Genomic DNA, 18,519 nt, shown 5'->3' with positions numbered 1-18,519 from the left:
GTTTCAGCATGACTGCTTCTGTCTGTCTGATCCGTGAGGGACCGAATAACCCGCGCAAGGTTTTCTGTCTTTTTGAGAAGTTAAAAAAAAAAAAATTGGCATACCCATTTCGACACCAGCACATTTGATTTTCTTTGAGCTTCTGCATTTTGGAATAAGTGGGTTTCGTATTTTGCTTCTGGGTTTTGGCTCCCAGCATATTGTTGAATTCTGTGCACAGCAATATACTTAGCTCTGTGGCCTTTTCCTAACATTCCATTTTCTACACTGTTATCTGAAAAGACATGATTTGTGTGTAGGGCTGCCAGGGCTGTTTTTAAAAAGCATCTAAAGCACTTTAACCTGGGATTTGAATATCTCCTCGGTTGTTTTTGGTGGAGGAGCAGGGTGTGCTGATAGTTGCTGAGATATTTTGCTTGGTGAGAAAAGGTGTTCCGTGGTTTTCTGTGAACTATAGAGATCATTTGGGTTTCGGGGAATGAATCTCCCTTACATCTTTTACACATAGGGTAACATGACCAAACGTTTTATTTACAGCCATGACGTTCTCATGGCTGAGGAGAATTTACACTTATTTAAAACATATTTTTAGAAGGGAACAAAAAAGGCCTAAGTAACTCATTTTACATATTAACTGGGAAACCGGCTAATCAAATAAAACTGGCTGAGTGTCTGAAACTCTATCCCAGTGAAATATGTGGCTGTGAATATAATTAACCATCTGTCTAGTGAGCAATTTAAATTTGGGCTGGTACATTTTTATTACAGTGTCTAATTTCTGGAAGACTTGGACATTTTACCCAACAGTAACAACAAAAACGTAGTCACTTACTAGGTCAAAGATTCACTTGTGTGATGGTGGGATTTCCCTTCCTCTCTCCCACACCTCATCTCTACTAGTCCCCATACTCCCTGACCTGGGAGGTCCAAACAAACCTCTTGCTTTTGCAAATGGCATATTTACAATAGAGGAACTCAAACTAGGCATGGCAGCTAGTAATTAGACATTTTTGTTTCTTGGAAATACCTTCCAATATTTTACCTCCCACAGAACCTAGATAAATTGCATGCATTTGAGTTAAAAAATATAATTCTTTGTGCACATGTGTTCAGACGGAGTAGGGTGATTCAACAAAATTTGTCTTGAAATTTGATTCTGTTTACTTTCTCTTATTCTAATTATCCACCTAGCTCTCCCCTAGCTGTCCCAACTGCCCTTCCACACCCCACAGACACACACTCACATACAAAAAAAATCATATCCTTTTGTCCTTATAGCCAGTTTTTTAGGTTAACAATATTCAGATCTGTGATTTTAACAGTATGTTGAGAAACTGCTTTTTTTTGGAAATCAACAGTGTAAGATAGCATAACATGAAAGGACATCGTACATATTTTTAAAATGTTCCCTATGATGAGATTTTAACCAAAAATTTATTATGAGGGAAAAAAGAAATAGATTTTGGGTAAAAAGAAATAGATTTTGGGTGGAGATGAAATGGCCCTGGGAAGATTAGATTTCAGAGACCTCCACCAAATAGCTGTTGTTAACACAACACAACGTAACGTAACATAATATAATTAAAATGAACCACGGATTGATTGTGCAGTGAGCTAGAGAAAGTCATTTAAAGGAAAATGCTTTTAAAACAAATATTTGGCTAAATAAAAGCTCTGATAAATGGGTAACAATTATGTAAGCACATGGTAGAATTTGACATATGTCAAGTCTGTTAAATAAATCAACCTGTTCAGTGAATAAATATTCGATGCATCAATGCATTTTAAAACATGCACACACACACAAGCAAACCTATTACACCCTGTTGCCAAAGTCAAACAAGCGCAGAACACTGCCGCTTTCTCTCTGTTTTACCCAATCTGTCTCTCTTCCCTTTTCCTTTTTTTCCACAATTGTCTGATTACCTGTAAACTACCCAGTGAGCAGAGAGAGCTAAAGATGTGGTGGTGTTGACTGTGTTTAGGAGGTGGGAAAAGAGAGATGAGAAAAGTGATAAGGGCTGGATTTTAAACACATATGCTCATGGCTTTCTGACACAATCAACGGTGGAGATCCCAGTCTCACAGAAGTATTTGCTTAGGAGACGGACTAGCCTAACCAAATCATTTAGAATCATTGATTGCAGTTTCTGTGTTCCTAAGTCCAGTTCTAGTGAATACTTTCTTTTTCTCCAAACCCTTTGCTGGGAATGTGTTCCTTTTGGTCTCATTTTCTGTAGATAAGCACTATGGCTGGATGTCTTTCCCTCTCTTGTTCTCTGGTGGAAAAAGGACTGATGTCTTCAGGACCAACTACTATGCACATAATCTTAATTTTTCTAAAAGGAACTTCAATAGGTCATCTTCTCCATCTTCAGTAAGATGATTTTGATATAAGCAATTATCTACTATTTTCTCAAACACCCCAAAGTCCCATTTAAAAGTTATACCTCTCTCCCTCAGTAGCTCATTTTAAGTATTACACAACTAGCCTAAGCAAGAAGTTGCTCCTAATGTTTAACCTGAGGAGGTTTAGAGGTTAGAGACCAAGATTATACTGTGGGCCTGACTACTAGAGTAGTGCCAAGCTATCTTCCATTGACAACAGGCATAGAGATTCATTTTGTTTGGGGGAAGTTAAAGCATTTCCTCTATGGAGGACTGTAAGTAGGATGGCCATATGTTGTGGTTTATACCTGTTGTCCCAGCATACTTATTTCACTCTCAACTGTCCCATTTTGGACAAAAAAATTCTATGGTCACCCTAACTATAAGTCACCTTTAAATCAAACTGTGCTTCTTGATTTGGCGAGATGGTTATATTTGTAAAACTTTCATGAGCTTTGAAGATGTCATAGTCCCTAATCAGCTCAGTCTGTCTTTTTCCTAGCTAAGAAGTCTTTCTGGAGGTAGAATCCCAGAAATGATTCAGGCTTTGGGCTTGACGGAATTGGATTATTGGGCCTAAAGACATCCCTCCAAAATGCATTTGTGCGTACACACACACACACACACACACACAGAGGTGTTGTCTGCATGCTGGAGAGTGGCTGATCTTACTTTCATGAAAGACTGGTAATAGGTTATAAGCTTAAAGCATATCAGGAGGCATTTAGGTTTAGAAAGATCATCCTGACCATAGTAGTTATAAGACAAAAGAGGGTGGTACCAATTGAGGTGTGAATTCTTCTCTTTTTATTTTTATTTATTTATTTATTTATTTGCCATTCTGTGCGGCATGCAGCATCCTAGTTCCCCGACTAGGGATCGAACCCAGGCCCCCTACAGCGGAAGCACAGAGTCCTAACCACTGGACCTCCAGGGAATTCCCTGAATTCTTCCTTTCTTAAATTTTTTTTTATTGGAGTATAGTTGATTTACAATGTTGTGTTAGTTTCTTTTTAGAACACGTTTTGAGAAGTACACAGGTAAATCTCTGTCCAGAATAGTTTGCATGTGGTCCTGTCAAATATACAAATATATGAATAAAATTTTAATATACATATTTATATTACATATACAGTAAGTCCCCTACATACGAAACTTCAAGTTGCGAACTTTCAAAGATGTGAACGTGCATTCGCATGTCCAATCACATAAGTTAGTTCACGTGTCTGGTGTACATTGTCACGTGCATGCATCCTCTACAAGTGGTTGTGCTTTTGTGTACTTTACTGTACAGTACTGTATAGAGTACAGTAGTACAGTATCTTTATTTCAAGCCCAGGATGTCCAGAAGCAAGCCTAAAAGCAGCGGTGATGTAGCTGGTACTGCTAAGAAGTGGCAGGCGATAATGATGGAAACAAAAGTGAAAATAATTGAGAGAGCAGAGAGACAAAAGGAAGAAGTAACTGAAGAACCGAAGAGATTCACAAAGCAGGAAATGGCAAGGGGATTTTCTTTATTTGAGGAGGCACTGTTAGTTCTGAGGCACAGGACCCGAGCCTAGAATGGTACACGAAGGTTGCAGCAACCGTTCAGAATGCAGTCTAGTGTTACCGTGTCATCTATGACGAGAAAAAAAGAGCTACTACCCAGACATCACTGGATCGTTTTTTCAAGAGGGTAGATAGAATTGAATCCAACAAGGAACCAGAACCTGTGCCATCAACGTCAGGCCTGAGTGAAATTGCAGCTTGCCCTCCATCTGCTATTGCTGACGATCCTTCAGCTCTATCATCTCCCACCTCCTCTCCCTCCTCCAGTCAGTAACTCTTCTTGCCTGTTCACTCCATGCCAGCCCCTGTATGCCAGCTGTTGTACTGTACTACTGTACTTTGCAAGGTACTGTACTCTAAGATTAAAAATGTTTTCTTTATTTTTTTGTTTGTTTTTTATGTATTATTTGTGTGAAAAGTATTATAAACCTATTACAGTACAGTACCATATAGCCGATTGTGTACCTAGGCTAACTTTGTTGGACTTACGAACATATTGGACTTACGAACGTGCTCTCGGAATGGAACTCGTTTGTATGTACGGGACTTACTGTATTATGTATATTTCCATTTGCCTTTTGTGGAATGGACAACATGACTTTTTAAACTGCCTTCCAGTCTTAAGTGTCTGTGATTGGCTTTCATTGATCTAGGGTTAGAGTCAAAAGAAACTATGGCCCACAGGCCAAATCTGGCCTGCTATGGAAAAAGAAATAATGTAGACAAGAAGAAAATGTGAAGCCATTTAGAGTTGCTTTTACAAATGTTTTCAAGCTTCCTCTTCATAACTGAGCTTTACTTAGGCCAGTGTTAAAATGAGTCCACATTTCCTGAACACATGTCTATCAGCTGATATCTAGGGTTTGGGAGATTGTCCAGACCTGGTGGGGTGGCAGGGGGATGACCCCAAAAGTGAAATCCACATGTGGAATTTGTTTGTTTGAGTCAAAATGTCAATAGTGATCTTTTCTTTCCTGCCTATTGCAGTAACTTAAATTTTGTAGTGCTAATAAATTCTTCCTGTCTTCCTTTCCAATATTTGCTATGTCATTCCAGGCATCCGTGTGATTTATTAACCCAGAGACCAGGTCTCAGCAACTTGCTTGAACAGAGACCTGCTGTCTCTTTAGTTACTAAATAACTGGAACACATTCTGAAGAAGAGCTTTACTGAGTAGGGGAGTAGAAAAAGTAGGCCATCACTGTCTAGCTCGGTGGTTCCTAACCTTTTTTTTTGGCATGAACCCCTTTGAAAATGTGATGAATGCCAAGGATTTTCTCTTCAGAAACGTGCTCATTTAAATATATGACACTTTCAGAAAGTCCAACCATGTATTGTGAGTTAAAAACCTCTGCACTAGCCTTTGCCCAGTTGTTAAAATAATTCCTGTTGCATGGCTGTCATGGTCAAGGTAACTTGAAATGGAAGACATGAAAACGACTCTTTCAAAAAAAGCTGTTATTAGTATACTTGTGGTTCACAGCTACTGTTATAAGCATTTTTCTGATTAGCCTTCACAGGCATTTTTTATTATGAAAAAGAGTCACTTAGCACTCATTTTGACATTACTATTCTCACCAAAAACAAGTCGTCTAGTTTCTCCAAATCCTTGACTTGTCAACTTTCAGATTCTTAAAAATGTCTGTTCAGCACTCACCCTCCACAGGTTCATTATTAATATATAAAATATATTACATAAAAGCTCACTCATGCTTACCTGCCCCTATCTCTCTCTCTTCTTCATCTCTCGCTCTATCTCTATATATTCCTCTTAGCCAGTGACCTTGACAAAAATAGGAAACTCTTGTTAGCACTGATTGTTAAGTACAGTGATGGAGCCAGAGAGGGAGGTGGTGTCCAGATATCTTCATAAGGACCCTTGGGACTCATGGGCCTTTTGCAGTATTAGCCATCCTGGAGATCTAACATCATATATTAAAGGCAAAGCTCCTTAACCTCTGCAAACATGAATATATGTCACATCTGTGCCGTGCAGTTGTGATGGTAGGAATATGTGGTATTCCTATCCATGAATAAATGTTTCTTGCCTGTCTCTTTGCTTCTTTTCTTAGCAGTTTGGGGTATGGCAGAGTATGAGGGCTAATGGAATTCTAAATCTGGATGGATCTATTAATGATCATTTCTAATTCAATTCAGCAAACATTTATTGAGCATCTACTATGTGCTAAGCACTGGGATACTGGGGAAGAGAAAAGAATAAAACAGATTCTCCTGTCTTATAGAAAATTAGTTTTGTTTCTGGCTGGGTCTTTTTACCATCTTTATTAATTTACCTTACCCTTTTTCTAATTTAATGCATTTTTCTATTATTTCTACATTCTCCCTGTTAGAAAATAAGTATAAATGTCCTCTTTTCTAACACAGCAGGAAATTCCCTACCAAACGGTTATTACCTCTAGCTAAGTTGAGACAAGATTTCCAGCCTCCATGGCACAAATGTTTCTGTTCTTATTTCTGCATTGGCTTAGCAGGCCCCATTTAATAGGGAGTAACATGTTTCTTTTCCCTGCAATTCTGAGGCAAGATTTCTATCATTGATATCATTGGTGATGTGGAATTGCAGATAGCATTAGCCATGATGTGTTGACCATTGACTCAAGATTTTACTCCTTAGTTATTGACTTCTGACTAATGAATTGAATGTACTCTGCAAAAAGCCAGTTGTCCATCTTTGAGTGGGTTAGTTTTTAACTCCTAGTTGGTGATTATATTAGTTTTCTATAGCTGCTGTAACAAATTACCAAAAACTTAGTGGTTTAAAACAACATAAATTTATTATCTTATAATTCTAGAGGTCAAGAATCTGAAATAGGCCTCACTGGGCTAAAATCAAGGTGTGAGCAGGGCTGAATTCCTTTCTGGAGGCTGTAAGGGAGACTCCATTTTCTTGTCTTCCAGCTTCTAGATTCTGCCCACATTTCTTGGTTCATGGACCCCCCTACATTCTTAAAGTTAGCAATGGTGGATTGATTCCTTACATTGCATCACTTCAATCTTGCTTCCATCGTCACATCTCCTTCTCTGACTCTCACTCTTCTGCCTCCCTCTTCCACTTTTAAAGACCTCGGTAATTACATTGGGTCTACTTGGATGGATAGTACAGGATTATCTTCCTATCTCAAGGTTAGTTGATTTGCAAACTTAACTCCATCTGCAACCTTAATTCCCCTTGTGCCATATAACCTAACATATTCACAGATTATAGTAGTGACCCTACCTTGGAGGGTCATTACTCTGGCTACCACTTGATTTTTTTTCTTTCCATTTTGAAATAATTATAGATTCACAGGAACTTGCAAAGACAGAGAGGTTCTATGTACTTTTTACCCAGTTCCCCCAATAGTTATATCTTACATAACTATAGTATAAGACCAAAACCATGAACTTGATATTAGAACAATGGGTTTGTTTAGTTCTATGTCATTTTATCACATGTGTAGATTTGTGCACCACTACCACAATCAAGATAAAGTACTATTCCATCACCAGAAAAGATCTGTCTTGTGCTATCTCTTTATTGTTTTTTATAGTCATACTCACCCCCCTCACCTCCACTATTCCTAACCCCTGGCAATCACTAATCTTTTTAAAATATAAATCTATAGTTTTGTCACTTCAAAAATGTTAATATAAATGGAGTCATAGAGTATGTGACCTTTTCAGGTTCGCTTTTTTCACTCAGCATAATGCCCTTGAGATCTATCCAAGTTGTCTTCTGTATAAACAGTACATGCCTTTATAATGTTGAACAGTATTCCATGGTATGCATGTATCACAGTTTGTTTAACCATTTACCTGTTAGGGACATTTTGGTTGTCTCCAGTTTTTGACTATTACAAAGAAAGCTGTGCAGGTTAGTGTAGTTTTTTTGTGTGAACATGTTTTCATTTCTCTGGGGAAAATGCCCAAGGGTGTGATAACTGGGTCATATGGTAAGTATATGTTTAGCTTTTTAAGAAACTGCATAACTGTTTTCCAGAGTTCCTGTACATAACTTATCACAGTCTACTAGTATCAACATTTTACCTGTTTAAATAAACCTTACCTCTCTTTAAGTCCTTTTATCCTCCCTCATTTATAATATTATAGTCCTAGATATTTCCTCTACATATATTTAGAACTATATCAGACAATGTTATAATTTTTGCTTCAACTGTCAAACATAATTGAGAGAACTCAACAGGAGAAGCAAAGTCAATTGTATTTACTCTTACTTTTACTCTCTTGTTCTTCCTTCCTTCGTGAGGTTTCAAGATTCCTTCTTCTATATTTTTCTTTCTGTTTAGAGAACTTCCTTTAGTCATTCTTTTATAAATTTATTTATTTATTTGTTTGTTTATTTATTTATTTATGGCTGTGTTGGGTCTTCGTTGCTGCGCACGGGCCCTCCCTAGTTGAGGCGAGTGGGGGCCACTCTTCATTGTGGTGCATGGGCCTCTCACTGCGGTGGCCTCTCTGCTGCGGAGCACGGGCTCTAGATGCACAGGCTTCAGCAGCTGTGGCACGTGGGCTCAGCAGCTGTGGCTTGCAGGCTCCAGAGCGCAGATTCAGCAGTTGTGGCACACGAGCCTAGCCGCTCCGCGGCATGTGGGATCCTCCCAGATGAGGTCTCGAACCCATGTCCCCTGCATTGGCAGGCGGGCTCCCAACTGCTGCATAACCAGGAAAGCCCTAGTCGTTCTTTTAGTGCAGGTTTGTTAGCAGTGCATTCTCTTGGTTTTTCTTCATCTGAGAATTTCTTGATTTTTCCCTGCATTCCTGAAGGATATTTTCACTGCATATAGGATTCTGAGTTGACAGTTCTTTTCTTTCAACTCTTGAAAAAGGTTGTGCCACTCCCTTCTGGTCTCCATGGGTTCTGAAATCTGCTGTCATTTGAATTGTTTTTTCCCCTGTTAGTAAGACATAATTTCTCACCGCTTTCAAGTTCTTTTAAAAAAAGTGTCTGTAGTTTTCAAAAGTTTGACTCTGATGTGCCTTGGCATAGATTTCTTTGGTTCATCCAGTTTGAAATACTCTTAGCTTTCTGAATCTGTAGGTTTATGTCTTTTGCTAAGTTTGGGAAGTTTTCAGCCATTATTTCTTTGAATACTTTTTCTGTCCTGCCTTCTTTATCCTATTGTTCCAGGCCTCTTATAATGACAGGAAAGTTAGTTAGATATTTCTTTATAGTCCCACAGAGACCCTGAGACCCTGTTCGTTTTTTTTTTTTTCAATCTAATTTTCTTTGTTGTTCAGATTGGATAATTTCTATCATTTTATCTTCAAGTTAGCTGATTCTTCCCTCAGTCCTCTTCATTCTATTGTAGAGCACATATATTGAGATTTCTAAAAGAATTTTAGTTATTGTATTTTTCATTTCTAAAATTTCCACTTGGTCCTTCCATGTATCTTGTATTTCTTTGCTGAGACTTTCTATTTTTCATTTGTTTTAAGAGTGTTTGTAATTGATTATTGAAGCATTTTTATCGTGGCTGCTTTAAAATCTTTGCCAGATAATTCTAACATCTCTCATCTTGGCTTTGACAGCTGTTTGCTTGCCTTTTTCATTTAGCTTCAAATATTTCTGGCGCTTGGTATGATGAGTGATTTTTAACAGAAACCTGGACATTTTTGTAGTACATTATGAGACTCTGGATCTTATTTAAACCTTCTGTTTTAGCTAGCTTTTCTGATACTGCTTCAGCAGGGGAAGGGAGTGTGCTGCCTTTGTTACTGCCAGGTGGAAGTGGAAGTTCAGGTTCCCCACTCAGCCTCTGTTGACACTTGGAGGGCAGGGCTTCTCATTACTTCTGGGTGGGGGTTGGAATTCAGTCACATTTCAAGTGCTTAATACCCATATGTGGTTAGTGGCTACCATATTGGACAACACATACATAGAACACTGTCATAGGAAGACAAGGGGTGGGGAAGGGAGCTTGGTCCTATAAGAATTGAGGTTTGGGGTTAGATACTGTGGCACAGGTAGAATACGACAAAGACCTAGTTATTGGATTTGAGGTCTATGGCTGGGGTTTGTTTCCAAAGCCTGAGGTGCTATGAATACTACAGAGATATGGGTACAGGGAACTTAACTGGACATTATCAACCCAGTAGAGTTGATAGAAACTATAGCATAGTATTAACCAAGTTTCTTCCTCTCAATCTTTGTAAGAGAGGTGGGGTGACATGTTGCAGATTCCTATACCATTCCATTTGGTTAAAGGGAAATTCTCCCCTATTGGGGAGAAGTTTGTTTATTCATAGCAACAAACTCCACCTCCATGACTGAAGTAACCATTGATTGAGGAAATATTAACAGAAAAGAGTAGGTTATGAAAAGGGTATTCATTTGATTTGTAGAATCTAGGGTTTATTTGGCATGTTGGTGGCCCCTGTGTTCTGATACTTGAGGCTTCCAGCATGCTCAGCCAGTTGGGAGCATTTGTGAAAGAGCTCTGTCCTTCACAGAGCTCTGTGTTGACTTGGCACTTTTTTTGTCCAAGGCCTAGAGAGTCAGTAGACCCTGTTACACAGCTTCTTTGTGCACTGGCATAACTGTTGCCTTCTCAAATCTCTCTTTGCTTAGACTTGTAGCAGTGTCCTTAATGTAGAGTCAGTGTTCACAATTTCCCCTAGGGGTAGTTCAGTAACATTTTCCCTTATTGGATCTCTATATTTGGAAATACATCTTTTGAGTGTTTGCTTTTATGGACTGCCTATGTACTTTATCTCTCAGCAAGGGAAGGGGTGTACCCATTGTCTATTGAATATATGTTATATGTATGGTATATAAGTCACATTGCCTTTTCCCATAGCAAATCCTACATGTCAAGGTGCTGTGGCCTTGACATGTTAAGATGTTTCATAAATGACACAGTCAAACCACTTGGCTAAATAAGTGAAAGAAAGGGAATTGTGCAGTGCTACAGTGAGTTTTCCAGATTTATGTGGTTTGACTCAAAGCTAAACAAAAATGCATACTCATCTGAGGGAGAAACAGTTTGGAAGTTAGGCTATAAAGAGAGAGATAGGCATACTTTATAACCCAAGGTCAAGGTATAGGTTGTAAATCCAGGACCATGGCTCACCTAGATCCTTCCATATGTGTATTTGTGGGGAAGAGGTGAGTATTCCTGGTTTGTTACTCAGAGATATGGAGATAATATAGTGGGAGCAACCAAAATCCTGATTTGTTACTTTGTCTCTCAAGAAAGCTGCAAATACACCACTTAATTTTGAAGACAATGATCACTAGTTAAGCAGAGAGGCCAAAGGACCAGGATACTGTTATACAGATCTGGAAAGAGAACCTGGAATCAGCCTTCCTTGCCATTGATCTCACCCTTTTCCTATAAGCCACTGTTTTTGCCCTATTTCAACAATGCTTTGGTAGCTACATGTACATATATTTAGCACCTGAATAAATGGAAAGACCCATTTGTTTAGATAAGGTGGTAATGTCATGATATTTCTGACCGCAATGACTCATGATTCATCAAGGACAAGTCACTTCTAGCCAACCACTGAGAGATGCTGGAAAGCAGGTAGGTGGACTAATCTCTCCTTTTTGATTCTCACCTCTACCATTCTACCCTCAGGTATGACTTTGATATCTTCCAGCACTGAGCACCATTGGTTAATGGAGGCCTAAAATGGATGCAGCTAATGCCCGGAATGGGGTTCCTTTATTTTCTGAAAATTCAGTTTATTAGCAGAGGCCTTTTGTTTGTTGGAAGATGTTTAATCACAGTTTTGATTTCATTACTTGTGATCAGTCTGGCCATATTTTCTATTTCTTCCTGGTTCAGTCTTAGAAGGTTGTACCTTTCTAAGAATTTGTCCATTTCTTTCAGGTTGTCCATTTTATTGGCATATCGTTGCTTGTAGTAGTCTCTTAGGATGCTTTGTATTTCTGTGGTGTCAGTTGTACTTCTTCTTTTTCATTTCTAATTTTATTGATTTGAGTCCTCTCCCTTTTTTCTTGATGAGTCTGGCTAAAGGTTTATCAATTTTATCTTCTCAAAGAATCAGCTTTCAGTTTTATAGATCTTTACTATTTTTTTTTCATTTCTATTTCATTGATTTCTGCTCTGATCTTTATGATTTCTTTCCTTCTACTAATTTTGGGTTTTGTTTGTTCTTTCTCTAGTTGCTTCAGGTGTAAGTTTAGGTTGTTTATTTGAGATGTTTCTTGTTTCTTGAGGTAGGATTGTATTGCTATAAACTTCCCTTTTAGAACTGCTTTTGCTGCATCCCATAGGTTTTAGGTCATCATGTTTTCATTGTTATTTGTTTCTAGGTATTTTTAAATTTCCTCTTTGATTTCTTCAGTGATCTCTTGGTTATTTAGTAGCATATTGTTTAGCCTCCATGTGTTTGTGTTTTTTACAGTTTTTTTCCTGTAATTGATTTCGAATCTCATAGCACTGTGGTCAGAAAAGATGCTTGATATGATTTCAATTTTCTTAAATTTACTGCAGCTTGATTTGTGACCCAAGATGTGATCTATCCTGGAGAATGTTCCATGTGCACTTGAGAAGAAAGTGTATTCTGCTGCTTTCAGATCGAATGTCCTATAAATATCAATTAAGTCTATCTGGTCTAATATGTCATTTAAGGCTTGTGTCTACAAATTCAATGCAATCCCTATCAAATTACCAATGGCATTTTTCACAGAACTAGAACAAAAAATTTTACAATTTGCATGGAAACAAAAAAGACCTTGAATAGCAAAAGCAGTCTTGAGAGAAAGAAAACAGAGCTGGAGGAAACAGGCTCACTGACTTCAGACTATACTACAGGGCTACAGTAATCAAGACAGTATGGTACTGGCACAAAACCAGAAATATAGGTCAATGGAACATGATAGAAAGCCCAGAGATAAACCCATGCACATATGGTCACCTAATCTATGACAGAGGAGACCAGAATATACAGTGGAGCAAAGACAGCCTCTTCAACAAGTGGTGCTGGGCAAACTGGACAGCTACATGTAAAAAAATGAAATTAGAACACTCCCTAACACCATACACAAAAATAAACTCAAAATGGATTATTTAAATCCATTATCTAAAATCCAAAATCTAAATATAAGGCCAGACACTATAAAACTCTTAGAGGAAAACATAGGTAGAATACTCTTTGACATAAATCGCAGCAAGATCTTTTTTAACCCACCTCCTAGAGTAATGAGAATAAAAACAAAAATAAACAAATGGGACCTAATGAAACTTAAAATCTTTTGCACAGCAAAGGAAACCATAGGGCTTCCCTGGTGGCGCAGTGGTTGAGAGTCTGCCTGCCGATGCAGGGGACACGGGTTCGAGCCCTGGTCTGGGAAGATCCCACATGCCGCAGAGCGGCTGGGCCCGTGAGCCACAACTACTGAGCCTGCGCGTCTGGAGCCTGTGCTCCGCAACAGGAGAGGCCGCGATAGTGAGAGGCCCGTGCACCGTGATGAAGAGTGGCCCCCGCTCGCCGCAACTAGAGAAAGCCCTCGCACAGAAACGAAGACCCAACACAGCCAAAAATAATAAATAAATAAATAAATAAAAATTAAAAAAAAAAAGGAAACCATAAACAAGACGAAAAGACAACCCTCAGAATGGGAGAAAATATTTGCAAACGAAGCAACTGACAAAGGACTAATCTCCAAAATATACAAGCAGCTCATGCAGCTCAATGTCAAAAAAAGAAAAAAACCAATCCAAAAATGGTCAGAAGACCTAAATAGACATTTCTCCAAGCCAACAAACACATGAAAAAATGCTCAACATCACTAATTATTAGAGAAATGAAAATCACCACTACAGTGAGATATCACCTGACACTGGTCAGAATGGCCATCAACACAAAATCTGCAAACAGTAAATGCTGGGGAGAGTGTGGAGAAAAGGGAACCCTCTTGCACTGTTGGTGGGAATGTAAAATGGTATGGTCACTATGGAGAACAGTATGGAGTTTCCTTAAAAAAACTGAAAATAGAACTACCATGTGACCCAGCAATCCCACTACTGGGCATATACACTGAGAAAACCATAATTCAAAAAGACACATGCACCCCAGAGTTCATAGCAGCACTATTTACAATAGCCAGGACATGGAAACAATGTAAATGTCCATCAACAGAGGAATGGATAAAGAAGATGTGGTACATATATACAATGGAATACTACTCAGCCATAAAAAGGAACGATATTGGGTCATTTGTGGAGGCATGGATGGACCTAGAGACTGTCGTACAGAGTGAAGTAAGTCAGAAAGAGAAAAACAAATATCGTATATTAATGCATATATGTGGAATCTGAAAAAATTGGTATAGATGATCTTATTTACAAAGCAGAAATAGAGACACAGACTTAGAGAAGAAATGTATGGATACCAAGGGGGAAAGCGGAGGGTGTGATGAATTGGGAGATTGGGATTGACATATATATACTACTATGTATAAAATAGATAACTAATGAGAACGTACTGTTTAGCACAGGGAATTCTACTTAGTACTCTGTGGTGACCTAAATGGGAAGGAAATCCAAAAAAGAGGGGATATATGTATATATATAGCTGATTCACTTTGCTGCACAGTAGAAATTAACACAACATTGTAAAGCAACTATACTCCAATAATAATCTAAAAAAAAGAAGAATCCAGAGGCCTGCCTCAGACAGCTGGGGCACATATTAGGCAAGAACACTCTCAAATTACTCTTTTAAATGAAAAGCCATTTGGGCATAATATGCACTGAAAGGAAACATGTGATCCTAGGTATGCTCTTTATTTTGCCCTCTGTCCTTTTGGTCTTCCTCAGCCTTTCTCTGGTCTGCATTGCTCTGACTCCACTCCCAAGATTCCTCTAGAAGGCCCTTAGTAATGAGCTTCTCCCTTCTCCATATGTTTTACTTATGGCACTGAAATCCTGGGTGTCACACAAAGTAAGGCAGCATTGGCTACAGTGAGCTCAGAGGAGGATGCTGGGGCTACCAGCTGTTTCTAGACCCTCAGATAGAAGGAGTGCTTAGGCAGCTGAGATAGCCTGAGGTGGGAGAGGCAGCAGTGGATGATAGGGCAGAGAGCTGCTGTCTGAGCTTGTTGCTGAGATGGCCAGCTGAGAGAGACAGCTGTGTGTTCAGTGGTCCTGAGGAAGTAAAAACTAAGATTGGTATGTCTTCTTTAGGAGACAGTTATGTTAAGGGACCATAGGCACTAAAGCTGCCAAAAATAACACCTTATATTAATTCTATACACCCTGTCTTCTAGAGGATTGAAAGGGCTCCTATGTTTTATTTCATTTGACCTCACAAACAACCTCATGGACTTAGGAAAGGTAAATATTGAAGACCACATAGGACAAATTGCTTCTCCTCCCTGGGCCTCAGAGTTTTCAAACTGGAAATGAGGGCTTGGTCTAGGGCTAATCTCTAAGGTCTTTTCCCGCAGCGACAGTTTCCACGATGGTAACTTTTTCCAGATGGGGAAGTTGAGTCTCAGATACTTTAAAGTGAATTTCCCAAAGCCACACTGTAAATCAGGGACAGAGTGATAACTACAGGCCAAGCCCTGATTCCTTCCCTTAGATTGCCCTATCAGTGGTCTCTTTGAATAGTGAGGTAAGGGGGACTTTCACTTCCGAACACATGAAGCCTGTGCTCATCCATTCCATTTAACACTCTCCCTCGCCTTCACAGCCCACCCCCTCTCACTTATCAGCAGAGCCTTTAACCTTCCACTTGATGTTGCCCGGGATCCATATCTCCTTTGACTATAGCTGCTTTCCTGGCATATTGTGTGGCTGGATGCAAGTTCATTGCTACCCTTAGAGAGCTAAGTGTGGAGCCAGCACTTTAGTTACATCAGCCAAGGGAGGCTATGGCTCCTGGGTCTGGCAGAGGGTCAGGATAGGAAGAGCCATTCAAAAATATATTGTGAGGTGCCCACAAAAAGCAAGGAGGGCTGCCGGAAAAGGGCTGACAGAAGGGGCCATGGGGGAAATCAAGAGACAGTGAGTTGATAAAAGCAAATGGATTCAATTATCAATCAGAATGCAGCAGAGAGCCGAGATGACTGAGATTTCTTCAGAGTTGGAGGATAAAGTGGCATTTCTGACTGTGACGGGGATTTAGCTTGGGGAAGGGCAGTAGGGGAAAAATGAAAAGCTTTTATCTTCAGCAGGTTCAGCTTTTGTAGTAAGACATTTAGTTTAAGAAATGTTGTGTGCTGAGTACTGTGAGGGAATAAATTCAGAGAGCCATATTCCCCATATGATTCCTGGAAACCAGTAGGAGTTTGGCTCAAGAAGGGATGGCAGAAGGTGATTTGTGGTGTTGTAACAGCCGCCTTGGAAGCCAAGATGGAAAATTTGTCCCTGAAAGGCTAGGTAGTTGGAGGAGACTCACTGGAAGTTTCTGTCCGGAGAAAATCAATGAAACAGAGTAGGGTTTTAAATACATATGGTGGGGGATGGGGGATAGAACACCCAAAAGCACCCATCTTGCAATGGGTCCATTCATTAAATCTTTGGCTTATAGAGTTTGTTAGTTTTGGGCCAAAAGTTCCTGAGGCTCCCAGGGCCTCTCTGTATCTCATCCCGGTGACCCCCTCTTTCATTTTTCTTTGTCCTGTTACTTTTTTCTCTTTTCCATTTTCCTAGTTTTGAGATTAAATTCACTTACCATTTATCAAAATAATCCATGAACATTTCACAGATTGTGAAAAATATGGAAAAGAAATAATCAACCTTTTGCTTTTAAAAATGACTTACATTTTATTTTGAGTGATTAGAAAAATACTGAAGAACATTTAGAATCAGTAATATAACAAACACACCTGGATCTTTACTCAGAATTGACAAACTTAACATTTTTTTTATTGTGGTAAGAACATTTATCATATCTACCACTTAACAAATTTTTAAGTTTACAGTACAGTATTGTTAACTATAGGCACTATGTTGTACAGCAGATCTCTAGAGGTTGTTCATGTTGCATAACAACTGTTACCATTTTTAACATAAAGTTTGCTTTAGATTTTTTCCCAGTGGGAGAAATAATACACTAGAGACAAGTTAAATTCTGTCCCCTATTCCTCTCCAGTCATTCACAGAGGCAAAGATGAATTTGGTATGTATTCTTCCATATAATTTATATATCCATAAGCAATATATAGAATTGTCCTGTGTGTTTTTCTTAATTTACATAAATAATATCCTAATGTATGTGTCATTCTGTAGCTAGTTTTCTTTTCCTTCATTCAACATCTTGTTTAGGGATGTATTCCATTTTCCTTTTTACATTTCCTTTTCCCACTCTAACTGTACTGTAGAGCAGTGGTCCCCAACCTTTTTGGCACCAGGGACCAGTTTCGAGGAAGACAGTTTTTCCACAGATGGGAGGAGGGGGGATGGTTCAGGTGGTAACGCAAGGAGCGATAGGGAGTGGCAGATGAAGCTTTGCTCCCTCACCGGCTGCTCACGTTCTGCTGTGCAGTCGGTTTCCTAACAGACCACGGCCTGGTACCGGTACGGGTCTGCGGCCCAATGGTTGGGGACCCCTGCTGTAGAGCCAATTACATGTACCTTACTTTTTCATGATAAAATAATATCTAATCACATTATAAGAAAATTGGAGAATCCAACCAATTGATAGCTCTTAGGACCAGAGAGCAATTTGCAAAGGCTTTAGGCAGCTCAGCCAGCCCAGTGATGTTGGCTATAAAACACTGAAGAGCAAAATTGGAAGGGTCTCTAGGGACACCACCTTGTCAGTCTTGTACCCCATTTTATGAAGGAGTAACAGAGGCCCAGAGAAGGAAAATTAGTTACAAGGGCACACGTCCATTTAATATTGTACTTGAGACCCCTGGCTCCCTATCCTGTACATGAAAACTTTCCATGGCAAAAAAAGAGAGAAAAAAGAAACCTAAAACTGAAATTGTTTGTTATAAAGACAATCCATTTTAATAAAGTGTGGTAAATACAGAAGAGTATTAAAATGAAATCAAGGACTGCCCAATTGAATATTTTTATTTTCTAAACTTTTTTTCCTGTATGTTTTTAATGTTTCTATGGTTGCACCTTCCCTTGCTTTTTTCCCCACTTAACATTGTAATGTCATAATGTACAGTTTTCAAAAGACAGATTTGTACATTGAAATCTTGCCAATTAACAATTTTTAAGGCACACTTTTGCTATGTAGCCATTAAAATAGCATAGGCAGGGACTTATGTAGAGAAAGAAACAAGGACCACGCTATATCCCCCAGCAGGTTTGTTCCTGTCCTTTGACCAGATCTTGTTCTTCTAAACAACAACAACAACAAAACCTCGACTGACATTTTCAGGGTTCCAGCTCCTGAATTATTCATACATAACAGTTAGATTATGGTCTGAAATGGCTTGGGGTATGACCAAGTGATACCCTGACACACCCCTCCACCTCCAAACCAAGGATAAGAGGTGCCTCTGAGGCCCATGGGGAGCCAATTCTGGGGCTTCCAAGCTCAGAGAAGCCACCCCAAGGAAGAGACAATGGTTTGTTTTCTTGTTCTGTGGGGTGAGATCAGGTTCTCAATTTTTCAAAGCTG

General features: G+C 39.2%; 1 protein-coding gene across 1 annotated transcript in view; it reads left to right on the top strand.

The window, feature by feature from the left end:
* NEXMIF (neurite extension and migration factor) overlaps positions 1-18,519 on the top strand; it is a 144,124-nt gene that overhangs the window by 1,377 nt on the left and 124,228 nt on the right. The window lies entirely within an intron of this gene.

Source organism: Balaenoptera acutorostrata, chromosome X (assembly GCF_949987535.1).
Source record: "Balaenoptera acutorostrata chromosome X, mBalAcu1.1, whole genome shotgun sequence".
Classification (NCBI taxonomy): Eukaryota; Metazoa; Chordata; class Mammalia; order Artiodactyla; family Balaenopteridae; genus Balaenoptera; species Balaenoptera acutorostrata.
This window is presented reverse-complemented; position numbering and strand designations above follow the sequence as displayed.